Raw genomic sequence first — 14,659 nt, forward strand, 5'->3', positions numbered from 1 at the left:
GTAGCCTTTCCTCTCTCCTAGGTAGCCAAACCCTCTTTTCTGGCTATTTAGGGTCTCTGTCTCTGGGGAAACTTTAGATAACGAATGCATGAGCTCAGCCGAGTTCCTCTGCATCTCCCTCTTCACCTTCTGATAAGGAATCGACCGCTGACCGCGCTGGAAGCCTGCAAACCTGCAACATAGTAGCAAAGACGACTACTGCAACTCTGTAACGCTGATCCTGCCGCCTTCTCGACTGTTTTCCTGCTTGTGCATGCTGTGGGGGTAGTCTGCCTCCTCTCTGCACCAGAAGCTCCGAAGAAATCTCCCGTGGGTCGACGGAATCTTCCCCCTGCAACCGCAGGCACCAAAAAGCTGCATTTCCGGTCCCTTGGGTCTCCTCTCAGCACGACGAGCAAGGTCCCTCGAATCCAGCGACACCGTCCAAGTGACCGCCACAGTCCAGTGACTCTTCAGCCCAAGTTTGGTGGAGGTAAGTCCTTGCCTCACCTCGCTGGGCTGCATTGCTGGGAACCGCGACTTTGCAAGCTACTCCGGCCCCTGTGCACTTCCGGCGGAAATCCTTCGTGCACAGCCAAGCCTGGGTCCACGGCACTCTAACCTGCATTGCACGACTTTCTAAGTTGGTCTCCGGCGACGTGGGACTCCTTTGTGCAACTTCGGTGAGCACCGTTTCACGCATCCTCGTAGTGCCTGTTTCTGGCACTTCTCCGGGTGCTACCTGCTTTAGTGAGGGCTCTTTGTCTTGCTCGACGTCCCCTCTCTCTGCAGGTCCAATTTGCGACCTCCTGGTCCCTCCTGCGCACCAGCAGCGTCCAAAAACGCCAAACGCACGATTTGCGTGTAGCAAGGCTTGTTGGCGTCCATCCGGCGGGAAAACACTTCTGCACGACTCTCCAAGGCGTGGGGGATCCATCCTCCAAAGGGGAAGTCTCTAGCCCTTGTCGTTCCTGCAGTATTCACAGTTCTTCAGCCTAGTAAGAGCTTCTTTGCACCAACCGCTGGCATTTCTTGGGCATCTGCCCATCTCCGAGCTGCTTGTAACTTTTGGACTTGGTCCCCTTGTTCCACAGGTACCCTCAGTCAGGAATCCATCGTTGTTGCATTGCTGATTTGTGTTTTCCTTGCATTTTCCCTCTAACACGACTATTTTGTCCTTAGGGGAACTTTGGTGCACTTTGCACTCACTTTTCAGGGTCTTGGGGAGGGTTATTTTTCTAACTCTCACTATTTTCTGATAGTCCCAGCGACCCTCTACAAGGTCACATAGGTTTGGGGTCCATTCGTGGTTCACATTCCACTTTTGGAGTATATGGTTTGTGTTGCCCCTATCCCTATGTTTCCCCATTGCATCCTATTGCAACTATACATTGTTTGCACTGTTTTCTAAGACTATACTGCATATTTTTGCTATTGTGTATATATATCTTGTGTATATTTCCTATCCTCTCACTGAGGGTACACTCTAAGATACTTTGGCATATTGTCATAAAAATAAAGTACCTTTATTTTTAGTATAACTGTGTATTGTGTTTTCTTATGATATTGTGCATATGACACTAGGTGGTACTGTAGTAGCTTCACACGTCTCCTAGTTCAGCCTGAGCTGCTTTGCTAAGCTACCATTATCTATCAGCCTAAGCTGCTAGACACCCTATACACTAATAAGGGATAACTGGGCCTGGTGCAAGGTGCAAGTACCCCTTGGTACTCACTACAAGCCAGTCCAGCCTCCTACAGTTACCATAATAAAGTACCTTTATTTTTGTAACACTGTGTGGCTCTTTCATGTGTTTTGTGACTGTAGTGGTATTGCATAAGCTTTGTATGTCTCCTGGATAAGTCTTGGCTGCTCATCCATAGATACCTCTAGAGAGCCTGGCTTTCTAGACACTGGACACAGCTCACTAATAGGGGATACCTGGACCAGGTATAAGGTGATAACAACATAGGTGCTCACCACACACCAGGCCAGCTTCCAACAAGCACCTACTCCTAAAGCCTCAATAGTCTAGAGTAGGGACTAGAGTATCCTTATTCCTATGGTAAGAAAGAAGAAATCTTGATTCGTTTGGGGGTTGCTTTAATGCATGTGGCTGCAGAGTGGACCTAATTGTCAATATTTTCCCAGTTACCATGCTGAATTGCTGTACTGTTTTGGCTCTAGGTCAGCCACCATTCGAGGAAACCCACTAAACCCACACATTGACACCCATATGAGTTCAAGGTGGTGTGCTTTATGTGGATCCGACAATGTTGTATTACTCATTGTCCTGCAAACCTCAAATTTTCCAAAATACATTCATTTTCTTACATCGGTGGTCCAAACTTCCAGACTCTGTAGGGATCCACAAAATTCCTGCCACCCAGAATTCCTCCACTTCTCCTAATAAAAAAGCTACCTGCTAGTGTGGCTCCGCCCAGCACGTGCAACACAAAAGGCTGCAAAACACAACACTGAGACATCAAGAATGTGGGTAGGTGTGGATTTTGGACAGGGGAGTAAAAAATCTGGGTTGTCCATGTTGTATTTTGGGCCCTTTATTATCACATGTGCAAGGGCTAACCACACAAGAGGGGTACCTTTTGTCTCAGAAAACCTATGGGCAAGCTGGGTGGTAAAAATGTGTGCCGCCCTAACAGCTAAATGGTTAATATCAAGTGACAATATTTCCTCTGATGTTATTAAGCATAACATTTAGGACACCTCAATGTCCTGGAAATGGATACATAGAGACAGTGAAGAGAGACCAGGCTGAGGAACTAGAGGAATGCTGCTCACTTACTTTCAAGTACCAAAAACCTGCTTGCTCCCGCAAGTAGTGGCATGGAGAGGGGCTGAAGAGAACAGCAGGAGGGAGCTGTTGCAATGTCACTGCAGGGGTTCAAGTTGCCCCAGGCAGCTTAAGGCAGGTTTACAGGCCCTTAGAGCCACCGGCCCATGGTCAGACTTGGCACATCAGCACTTTATAAGGCTGCTCTCTAGAGGGACAATGCAAGGCAGTGGAGTGACGGAAAGGAGGTCGTACAGAAGAGCGGCCTGGCGTGGGCTGATTGTGGTGGGTGACGGCCTGACGACAAGCAACACCAGCACCAACATCACAAGTTCAGACATGGACGCCATTGCCAAAAGGTACTGTGGTGCAGCCTTAAGCTGGTTCGAGCCGCCTCGTTTTGTAGTATCAGATTATCAGACCCCACTCCTACACACACAGTTTGAGCTGCAGAGGAACGGCGAGGGGGTGTGACGGGTTCATGACTGGAGCCTGCCTTCTATTGCAGTACATTATAGGACCATACTGCCCAGTACCAGGCACACAACAATCATTGGTCTGAAAGGGCTTCAGCCTCCTCTGTCAGGTGCCGTGAGCTGGGCTGACACCGACAGGCAATAATCAAGGCTCATCTAGAGTATTACTCTGTCTGACCTAAAGCCCTGGCGTTCACAGTAAGTCTCTGTGTTTACTTTGTTTTTTACCTCTTTCTTTCCTTTAGCAGCCTCCTCTGCAGGGCTCTTTCATTGCTTAATCGCTGTATCTGCATGATAACTGCAACAAGATTGGCAATGTTAAAGGGTTTACAGGTGTGAAATAAAGCCAGCCCTCCCCGTCCAAGAATGAACAAGGTATCCTGTAAACGAAAAGGAATACACCCACATCAACACAGGCTTTTTCAGAAAACGTAGGGGAAAGGTGAATTTAAAGTGGACATATGATGTATGTATATAGGATTGCCACTTTTTCAGATACAAATGGGGATATTGCTGGTACGTGAAAAGCAACTTAAGGAAAAATCTGATGTATGTCTTTTTTTAAATTTCAATTATGCTCCTTTATCTTTTTTGCTCAAACACTCTCATTTTATTTTATAATGTCACTAAAGTAAAATTACAGTAGGATATAAAATGAGCACAGTACAGTGAGTATTGCAGAAAGTATAATAGTCCTAAAGAGTTCACAATGCATATTTGGAGTTATAGACAAAAATAAGGCATCATCTGGAGCAGAGCGACTGTGAAGCCAGCAGTTATTTCATTTAACAACTGAGTTTCAAAGTCATCAAGCCAGATCATATGAAATTTCTAGAGCCAAGCAAACAATGAAGAGTACGGCTCATTAGCTTTAATAATCATTTAAGAATTTATATTGATATAGATACAATTTATTAAGCGTGGCAAATGCCCGAAGGTGTCTTGGCACTAACATCAGAACGGGTAGGAGGCCTGCAGTCGTTTTGGCGCTAACATCAGAACAGAGGATGAAGATGTTAGAAATTATGTATATTGCTTGGAAATAATTTTGATGCAATATATGCAGGGCCACTGGAATTCTGCGGCAGGGGAGAGCCAAATTATGCAGCAGGGTTGAGTAATTTATGTGACAAGAAAAGGCAAATTATGCAGCGTAATCAGGGCATTTTGTGATAGTATTACTTTATTAATTTGGCACTTATAGGGTTGAGCCTGTGAGTGCATGCGCTAGCGCGTGCATCTCACTTTTGAGGCTGTTGTGTACAATAAAGGGCATGGAGCCCACCTGTCGTTCTCCATTTGTTGGCTTGTGAGGCACTCTTCTTTACAGCCTCATAATTCGTCAAGGCAGGCCAGACATAATTTCTGTTCCTCTGTGTTGAGCAGGGACCAAGCACTGATTGATTCAACTCAATTAGTGTCCGTCCGCTGCTCCCGATGTGATCAAGGTACTATTTTGTTCTTTTTAACCTCTAGTGCCCTGCAAACAGAACGCTTGTGACTGCCAAAAACATGCCAGCAGGACAAACAAAGTTTTATTTTTTAAAGTGAACTTTCTTTTATTTTGCCAAGTTGTCTTCTCTCAATGTCCACTCATGTTTCCTTTAGTTTTTGCTTTTGTACACTCTTCTCAAAAGATGACAATGAACTTGTTTGAAATATTGCAAAGTGGCATTGTTTCTTTATTTTGTGCAATTTCTGAAATTATGCTTTAATGCATAATCATGCAGTACACTCCAATCCACCATACTCCAATCCGCCCCCTACAATCCACACCCCCCCTTTATGCCACAACACCTCCAATCCAAACCACTCACCTCAATCTACTCCAACCCACCCCACCCCACCGCACTCCAATCCTTCCAGGCTGCCCTAATCTAATCTGCCCCACTTCAATTCACCCCACTCTAATAAAAAATAATATGCACCACTCAAAAATAATATGCACCACTCCAAAACAATCTGCCCCACTCCAATCCAAAACAATCTTCCTCACTCCAATCCAAAACAATATGCCCCAATCCAAAAAAAATCTGCCCCACTGCAATCCAAAACAATCTGCCCCACTCAAATCCAAAACAATATGTCCCACTCCAATCTGCCCTACTCAATCCAAAACAATATGTCCCACTCTAACCCTCCCCACTCCAATCTGTCCCACTTCAATCCAAAATAATCTGCTCTACTCCAATCCAATCCACCCCACCCCCATCCAATTCAATCTACCCCGCTCCAATCTGCCCCACTCCAATCCACAACAATCTGCCCCACTCCAGTCTGCCCCCTTCCGGTCCAAGGCAATCTGCCCCACTCTGATCCAAAGTAATCTGACCTACTCCAATCCAAAACAATCTGTCCCTCTCCAACCTGCCCCACACCTATCCAATCCACCTCACCTCACCCCAATTCAATCCACCCTACTCCATCCAATTCTCCCCCACTCCAATCCACCACACTACAATCCAGCCCACTCTCCACCAGTCCAATCCACCCCTACAACAATCAAATCCACCCCAATCAAATCTACCCCACCCCACTCCAATCCACGCCAGTCCAGCCCACTCCAATTCAACCCACCCTACTCCAATACAACCAATCCCATTCCAATCCAATCCACCCCACTCAAGTCCACCGCTACCCAACCTACCTCATTCCAATCCAATCCACCCCACTCCAATTCAATCCACTTTAATCCACCCCACTTCAGTCCACATTAATCCACTGTACTACAGTCCAATCCACCCCACTCCAAGCCATCTTAATCTACCACACTTCAATCCAGTACATCCCTCTCTAATCCAATCCAGCCTACACCAATCCAATCCAGCCCACACTAATACAATTCACTGCACACCAATCCAATCCAATTCATCTCACTCCAATCCGACCCACTCTAATCCACTCCAGTCTAATCCACCCAATCCATTCCACCCTATCCAATCCACCACACTCAATCAAATACACCCAACCACAACCTAATCCACCGCACTCAAACCACTCCACCTCATTCCAATTCACTCAACTCCACCCCAATCCAATCCACCCACTCCACCCCACTTAGTCCACCTCACTGCAGTTCAGTTCACCACAGTCCAATCCACTTCACCCCAGTCTAATACACTCCAGTCCAATCGGCCCCACGCCATTCCACCCCTCCAGTCCCTCCCACCCCATTCCAATCCACTCCAATCCACCCCAATCTACCCCACCCAAGTTCAATCCACTGCATTCCAGTCTAATCCATCCAGCCTACCCCACTTCATTCCACCCCACTCCAATCCACAGCACTCCAATCCACCCCAGCCCAATCCAATCCTCCCAACCCCATCCCAGTTCAGTCCACCCCACCGCACTCCAATCCACCTCACTCCAATTCATTCCAATTCAATCCACCCCACCTCAATCCAATCCACCCCACCCCACCCATCCCACTGCAGCCCACCACACCCCAATCCAATTCACCCCACTCAACTCCACCCACACTGTCCCAAGCCAATCCAGCCCACCCGAGTTCAGTCCACTCCACTCCAATACAGCCCACCCCACTCCAATCGATCCACCCCCACGTCAATTCAATCCCCACTCCAATCATCTCACTCCAATCCAATCCTCCCACTCCAATCCAATCCACCCCACTCCAATCCACCCCACCTCTATCACTCCAATCGAAACCACCCAACCCAATCTAATCCACCCCACTCAAATCCAACCCAATCCCAATCACCCCATTTCAATTCACCCAGCCAAATCCAATCCTCCACACACCAGTCCACCCACTCCACTCAATCCACCCCATTGTACATCAATCAAATCCACCCCATTCTTCTACAATCCACTCTATGATACACTACTCCCCCACTCCACTGCGACACTTCACGCCACTACCTTTTAGCCATGCTGAACAGCTGCCACACTATGAGACCTATTGGCGTTGCAATGCTTGCTACACTTGTTAACACTATCTAAGAATTGGTTGCACCTCATTAGTACCTGTTTAACACCTAAAAACAGAAATAAGCAACAAAAAGGTGACCATTCACCATTTGCAAAGGGCCTCCCACTGATTGACAACACATGTTGGCCTGTTTTTGTAACTTTTTAACTGTTTGAGATGAAAACAGTTTTTGTTTGGTAAAATCTGTAGATTTTGAGGCGGCTGATAAGTTATGTGGCAAATGAGGCAAATCTACAAGTAAACGAAAAATGCCACAGCCACACTTTCACATATTTCCAATGGTCCTGGATATACACTTGTATCAATTGCTTAAACTTTGTATTTCAAACAATAATAAGTATGAGCTTTTGCTCAGTTCCAAGGGATTTTACTAGCCCTTACTTAAAAGTATCTGCCATTTTGGTACAGACTAGCCAGGTAACAAACATATGGGAAGTTACAGCATGGAGGGAAAATGGATGCAAGCGAGGCAGAACCATTGAGAGAAAGCAACAGACTATAGGAGTGAGGGAGGGTACAAGTAATGGGTAGCGGGAAAGAGGAAGGGAAGACATGTGTGTAAGCACAGAACAAGCAAAAGAAAGTAAAAGCCTGGGTAGAGCTTAAAGTTGGAGATTAGAGTAAGGAGGCAAGGGGTGAACTGCAACTGTGGGAAGGCTAACATACTGATCCTATATTGCTTACTACACATGATACTCATGCAGCACTGGTAACAATGATTGACACTCTTGTTCTTGATGTAGGGTTAACTCAGATCAGAATAAGCTGGCAGCTTTAGTATCAGAAGCAGAAACAAAACTGACAATGTGATCTGAGTCCTCAGGAAGCACTTTGAGAATGTGCATGACAGATTCTCATTCCTTGACTACCGGACCAAAGATACAGAAGGAAAAGCTAAGAGGACCAACATTCAGATTAGGGGCCTCACCAAAAGATCTAAAAGCTTTAGCATTGAACATTTTTTTGGAACAGTTACTAAGTACAACACTTGCAACTGATTGCCTGTCCAAGTTTTTCTCAGTCGAACAGGCACACAGGACCATATAATCACTACTGCCACCCGGAGGGCCAGAAAGGCCTATAATCTGTAAACTTTCACACTACAGCCAAAAAGAGGCATAATCCTGCAGCATTATTCAGAGGGTTTCTGATGTTGACATTAAGGGCAATGATAGATTACCAGCATGTAGAGAAAGATACAAGACGATCAAAAATAAATTGAGCTGATCTGCTTATAAGGAATTCAGAGCCAAGCAATTCTGAGAGGGTGACAGATCAGGCAGGTTGTTAGCAGCCTTCCTGACCTCAGATGTCCCCCGTATTCCAGTGGCGATGCTGTGAAGAAATAACCCAGAGTGTGCACTATACACAGACCAACATTGATGACATTTTTCTTAAGTACTACACTTTCTTGGATGAGTGAGATATAGGGTGTACCTTCTAAAGTTACATGGACATCAGGCTCTTCCCATTTCATCAGAAGATCAAAGACTTGCTCTGGGGGCACCATTGACCCTGGCTGAAACTAGGCAAGCTAAAGAAGTGATAACTAGGGGCCAGGGTTGGATGGCCTGCTAAACAAATTTTACTCCACATACAAAAGACTGCTGACTTCTCAGCTCTTGGAGATCTATAACCAGACACAAAACTTACTCAGGCCTCCACAACTGACAGGCATTCTAGAACTGATTCTGAAATCACGCTGTGGTAGTTTTCATAGGACTTTGAACAGACCGCTCTATGACGGACATAGACTATAAAAACATGAGGAAAGTGCTAGCAAATAGATTGTTGCCTTTGCTTTCTGCCTTAACTCATGATCCAAATAGCTTCATTTGGGCAGGGAAACTTCCTTGAACCTAAGAGATTTGTCTACCTGATTACAGCCCTGTCCAGCAGTGACATCATTGCCCTGTTCAAATTGATACAATTTAATTTTCTTCATCAAAACTACCCCACCCCAAGGAAGCTCAGTAAGATTTGATCATATGAGTGCTCACATTTATTAAACTACTGGAAATACAACTAAAACAATAGCTAAACTAGAGGGTAGGAGAATAGACTGTACTCTGAAGGTGAGCATGCTGGGCCGGACGCCCAGAGTGAAATGAAGAAAGAATGAGCAGGTGTACAGATTTGACCATAGTGGTAGGAACATGTTGCCTAGCCATGTCGTGAAGATCAACAACAGCAGTTAGCAAAAAACAACTGTTTAAGGTAGGCAATGAAATGGGTGGAGGCAGAATATAGCAAGAAACTCCGATATACATATACTGGACCAGATAGCGGAACCAGTAATGTTGGAAACTGAAAGGCTTTTTGGTTATAGACCACCTTTTATGACAGGCCCTCCCAACTGAATAATACTGTACTGATGTGTTCTTAATAATTAGATATAGACTGTATCAGAGGCAGAAGAGAATCAAGGGATGGGCACACTCCTCTCACCGGAAGAGCAGAAACAATGTTGAGTTTTGTAGACTTACCACCAGTGAGAGACCACGTTTACTCTGGGTCCAAATCAGTATCCTATGGTATTACGTAGTAGTGATAACCGACTAAAACAGGTTAAAGTTGGTTATTAGTGCAGTCCCTACATCTCCTTCAGTTATTGCTCAACACCAGGCTGCTTGGTTAGGGTAGAAGTGCACTTTACATAATTATTCTCAACCATTCATTCCTTTCAGTAGAACAATATCTATAGACGTGCTTAAGCTGCACTATTTGCCACATTTTTTTTAAACACCCTGGAAGGAGGAAAGATGAAGAAACCCAATTATCTTCTAAAAGTATTTTGAAGGGTTAGTGGGTTTAGGCCAATGCAATTGACCTCAGGTGTTTACAGTACATCACATGTCACTGTTTGTTGAAAAAAATAGCATTATAACGTTTAAGTAAACACATTGAATGTGTAGTGAAATACAACATTTACTATTTGTTTTGCTAGAATTCCTTGAAGGAGAGTCCTAAACATTCTGTAAAGGTTGTTAAGTCCTATTATGAATATGTTAATGTTAGAGGCCCATCGTGCTTTAAATTGAGCTGTCTTATATTGGCAAAAGAATGACCTTATACATTATACCACTACAATGACAGGATGCCCCATAAGCCATTTTTAGTCTAACGCTGAATTTGGCTCCGCCTCCAGCATCTGAAGTGTTAGCTCTCCCCCTCCCCCCACCGCCCAGAAATGTGGATCTAGTTGCGCCCCTGCCCAATACTATATAGTATACTCACCAGTGGCAGGTGCGGCAGAAGTCCCAGTCTAGCTGGAGGTGTAGGCAGCTGCACCTCCGCTTGTATTAGGCACCTGGGATGGTGGGAACCTCCCTGAGCCCGTGGAAGTGACCGGTCCAGGAAGAGGTGCAGCTTAAGAGTTAGGGCTTGATATTACCTTACTGTCTCCCTTGTTGTGGGCACTGTGCATTGCCCAGCCTCTGCCACACCAGCAGAAGCCTGAGGTGACCTTGAGGGGTGACAACTAACCTAGGGAACAGCCAACCTTCCCACCCCTACTGATTGGACCTACGGTTTTTATTAAAACTGGCCCAAGTGTTGAACCAAGTGGCTGTTATTAATCATGTGCTAACACATAAAATACAACTGTGATGTAAAAAAAAAGTTAGTACTGATAAGTCCCCAGGGGAAGTAATAGAGGCAGCAGACATAACACAGTGGCACCAGTCAAGGGCTGTTATACTACCACACTTGAACCTGAACCAAGAAGTATCATGCATGGGTGGCAAGATACAGTCAACTTTCCAGTGACCACCTCAAAGCTAATTCTTTTTATGGTCTAACTTGACAGCCCAGTTGTTGTCAATTATATGAGAATCACCAGGAGGGATGCTTTGGCTCCGCTCACATGTTGGGAGCCAAGAGTGCATGTTTTGATTAGGGAGAAGTTGTGTACTTCCACAAAAAAGCGCTTGCCTGCCATACAGCTGCGATAATTTTGTTCATGTATCCTGCGCTTGAGTTAGAACTTTCAGGAGCATGTAGATGCCATTGTAATGCTATTAAAGTGTCTCAGACAACTAGAAAAATTATGCTGCTAATCTCTGGTAGCAGCACACATGGGAGAAGGGAAGTCTTTAACCTACATAGTTTTTAAGTCTGGCTTGACAGTGCAACTGTGATTTTACCTTTTAACCTAAAAACCAATATTATTCTACAGTTCTTTGCTTACACACAAGTGCAGATCCAACCCCATGCTGTCTACAATTAATGCTTCACATCACCATATAACAATCCTTCAAAGCCGGAGCTATTGGCATTGCCATTACTTGTTTTTGGAGTTTAGATTTTGTAAATGGTATGATGGTACAAGGGGTAAATAATTAAATAAGGTAGATGGGGCTAGGCACGGAACTTAAATATATAACTTGGAACTACCATCCCTCAGATACCTGATATAGAGGGCGAGGGTGGGGCTGGTGGAAAAGAAAGCAGTGAAAGTAAACATCTAACTATAAAACATACAACTATAATACCAAAACTGCAAAAAAAAAAACATTCTCAAGTGTGGGACAGGGCGATAAAGTATTATTTTTAAACTGAAGACTTCAGAATCATACACCCTCACCCTCCGACCTTAAAAAGATATAAAAAAACGATCACCTACCTGCTTTGCTTGCGACTCTAATTATCTAGCGCAGGTGCGGACGGGGCTTGGGAAAGCGATGGAAAGGCCCACATGAAAACTACTTTTTAATGAGACTGACGAGTTTTCAGTCGGTACTCCGAGGGGCTTGTGCATGCTGAGCACACGGCTCCGGTGATTGGTGAACGCAAATGACACGCACTATCCGCCCGTCTCCTTCTCACAGGAAGTGATTGCCCAGCCTCACGCGGACCGGCGCTCAGCAGCAAGTGCTTCCGGTTCGCTTTTTGTTTCGTTTTCGATTCATCTGTTTTGAGCGGATGCTTACCCTCTTCTGGTTCGAGAAAGGGGCATAGCATGAAACGCATTACCTAGTGTGGCATTATTTTATGTGGGACATATACTGAATTCAGAAAGTTTGGAGAAGGCTACGCACCATGGATATCAGAGTGTCGAGGCAATCTATGTAGACCTCATTATTTATAATCTTGTGTGTTGTAAGATGAATAGCGATCACTCTGGGCGTGTGAGTTCAAAGAGATGTTGCTTATGATTGCTGGATTGTGTGTCCATTGAGTACATATTGGTTTAATTTATCATATATGCCATCATTGTAAAACAAAAAAGTGGGAGATTAAAAAATAAACATAGGGGGCTTCAGTTTCTCCATTGATATAGAATACAACAACTGCAATTTTAGGCACGAGGCAGCTAAATAACGTATTTTTGGCTTAAAAGAATCAGGTATATTGCCCTTCACGATCTGTGTGTAGATAGTAAATCCATGGAACATTTCGCTAGGCTCTTATTAATTAGACTGTGTCTTTTAAGATACATTTTGCTGCTGGTTGTTAAATGGAAAGATGCGTGACATTCTTTAGAACTCGCACATGTGTTGAATCCGGTGCAGGAAGAAGTCCAGCAGAACGAGAATTATTCTTGTATTTCAGTGTTTTATTTTCCGTATCAACACCGACGTCCTCAGCAGCCCTCCAGAGGGAAATCCAGCCGTCACCTGTCTCCTCTGGAATGCCGCTGAGCACGCCAGAATTCACCGCAGGGAACCTTCCATAAAGGCGCCCTGCTATAAATAACATACAATCATAACATAACACATCTTCCCGCTTAACAAATACAACAACAGACATTGATCTACAAATACCCCAATTTTAAACAAAATGCATCTGCATTAATACAATACATATTGATTTAAATGTTTAGGTCAAACAACATTCCTTTTGGGCCTATTAACGTTTGTCTCCAGATTTCCACCCGGAACGCTTTCACATCTAATGTTTGAATTTCCACTGTTGCATCCATGTTGCACATTGCTTCCCTGTATGTTTTCACCAGAGCCCTCCTCCTGATTGCTCACACCTCCTCACACCTCCCATACTGTAGTTTCCACCTTCATGTACCACCCTGTTTCTCTTCATAGTTTCGCCAGAACCCACTTCCTGACCATTACCAACAATACCCCCACCAGTAAATTCACCTCGGACAAGAATACTCGGAGATTGAACCTCATGAACCACCTCTTGCTCATGACGAACCTTCACCACATTCCTCTTATTCCACCACTTACCATTTTCCACCATGACAGAATGCTTTGATACTCTGATGACCTTAGTAACAGGATAAAAACTCGACTCACCACTTCTTTTACCATGAGGCCTCTTCACTCTGACTTTGTCACCCACACCAAACTGCATATCCCACACTCTTTTTAGATTATCATATCTCAATTTACTTCTATCTTGCAGTTTCTCCACTCTCTCTTTCACCTGTTTAATATCAGGAATGACCCTTCCCTACATGGTCTCCTCCACCACCCACTCAGGAAATAATTCATTGCAAGAGTATCTACCTTTTAACAAAACAAAAGGAGCTACCCCTGTAGACGAATGAGGAGTATTGTGATAGCACCAAATTCTTTCTGCAACCGAATCCTGCACACTCTTCCCCACAGGAATAGCTAATTGAATAGTTTCCTTGAATATTCTATTTACCCTCTCCACAGGACCGTTACCTTGCAGACTATATAAAGCAGTAGTAAGATGCTTAATACTAAGACCTTTCAAAAATTCCCTCATCTGATGCGAAACAAATTGTACGCTGTTGTCCGTGACCAAATATTTAGGAATTCCTTCCCGACGAAAAATCTCTTTCAAAAATCCAATTACACTGATAGTATTAGGTTCTCTTAAAAATTTGTACGAAATCCATTTGGAATGATAATCAACTGCAACCAACACATACCTCTTGCCTCCATTCACTCCCCCTATTGGACCAATAAAATCTATTCCTAGTTTTTGCCAAGGTTTATCAGGAAAAGGTACAGGACACAATGGCACCTCCCTCGTATGCAAACTTTTGTCTGCCCCTTTGCACTCATAACAATTCTTGACTGCCATCTCCACCTCCGAGTCCATACCCGGCCACCAATAATACAATCGCAACCGTTTTCTTGTGCCAGTTATCCCCACATGTCCTTCGTGAGCCAGTTTAATTAATTTGTACCTTAAGCTACTAGGAGGTATCAAACTCTCCCCTCTCATAACAATGTTGTCCTCCACATTCAACTCCTCTTTGACTTTACCAAATGTTCTCATAACTTCAGGAACACCATTTCCTCCAGGGCAACCTTCACAAATATACTTTTTAAGAAGCAAAAGAGAGTTGTCCTTGTCCACTGCCTCCTTCCAATCCTGTCTAGAAATGATTCCTCCCGAAACAACCACACCATCAATCATGCCCACTACAACCTCTTCATCTTCAATTTGTTTTGTATCACTAGGAATACAAACCGGACACCTAGAAAGAAAATCAGCCCTGCCATTACTCCCACCGG

The 14,659-nt window shown here is 44.5% G+C and overlaps 1 protein-coding gene across 4 annotated transcripts in view; it reads right to left on the bottom strand.

Moving 5' to 3' along the window:
• DCAF4 (DDB1 and CUL4 associated factor 4) overlaps positions 1–12,039 on the bottom strand; it is a 228,797-nt gene extending 216,758 nt beyond the window's left edge. For 2 of the 4 annotated variants that reach the window (XM_069208944.1, XM_069208946.1), the window contains exon 1: positions 11,830–12,039. The gene's annotated coding sequence lies outside the window, so the exon portion shown is untranslated. The remainder of the gene's footprint in view (positions 1–11,829) is intronic. The other 2 variants (XM_069208945.1, XM_069208943.1) reach the window with 2 other exon arrangements.
• Between the last annotated feature and the right edge of the window lie 2,620 nt (positions 12,040–14,659).

This window comes from Pleurodeles waltl, chromosome 9 (assembly GCF_031143425.1).
Source record: "Pleurodeles waltl isolate 20211129_DDA chromosome 9, aPleWal1.hap1.20221129, whole genome shotgun sequence".
Taxonomy (NCBI): Eukaryota; Metazoa; Chordata; class Amphibia; order Caudata; family Salamandridae; genus Pleurodeles; species Pleurodeles waltl.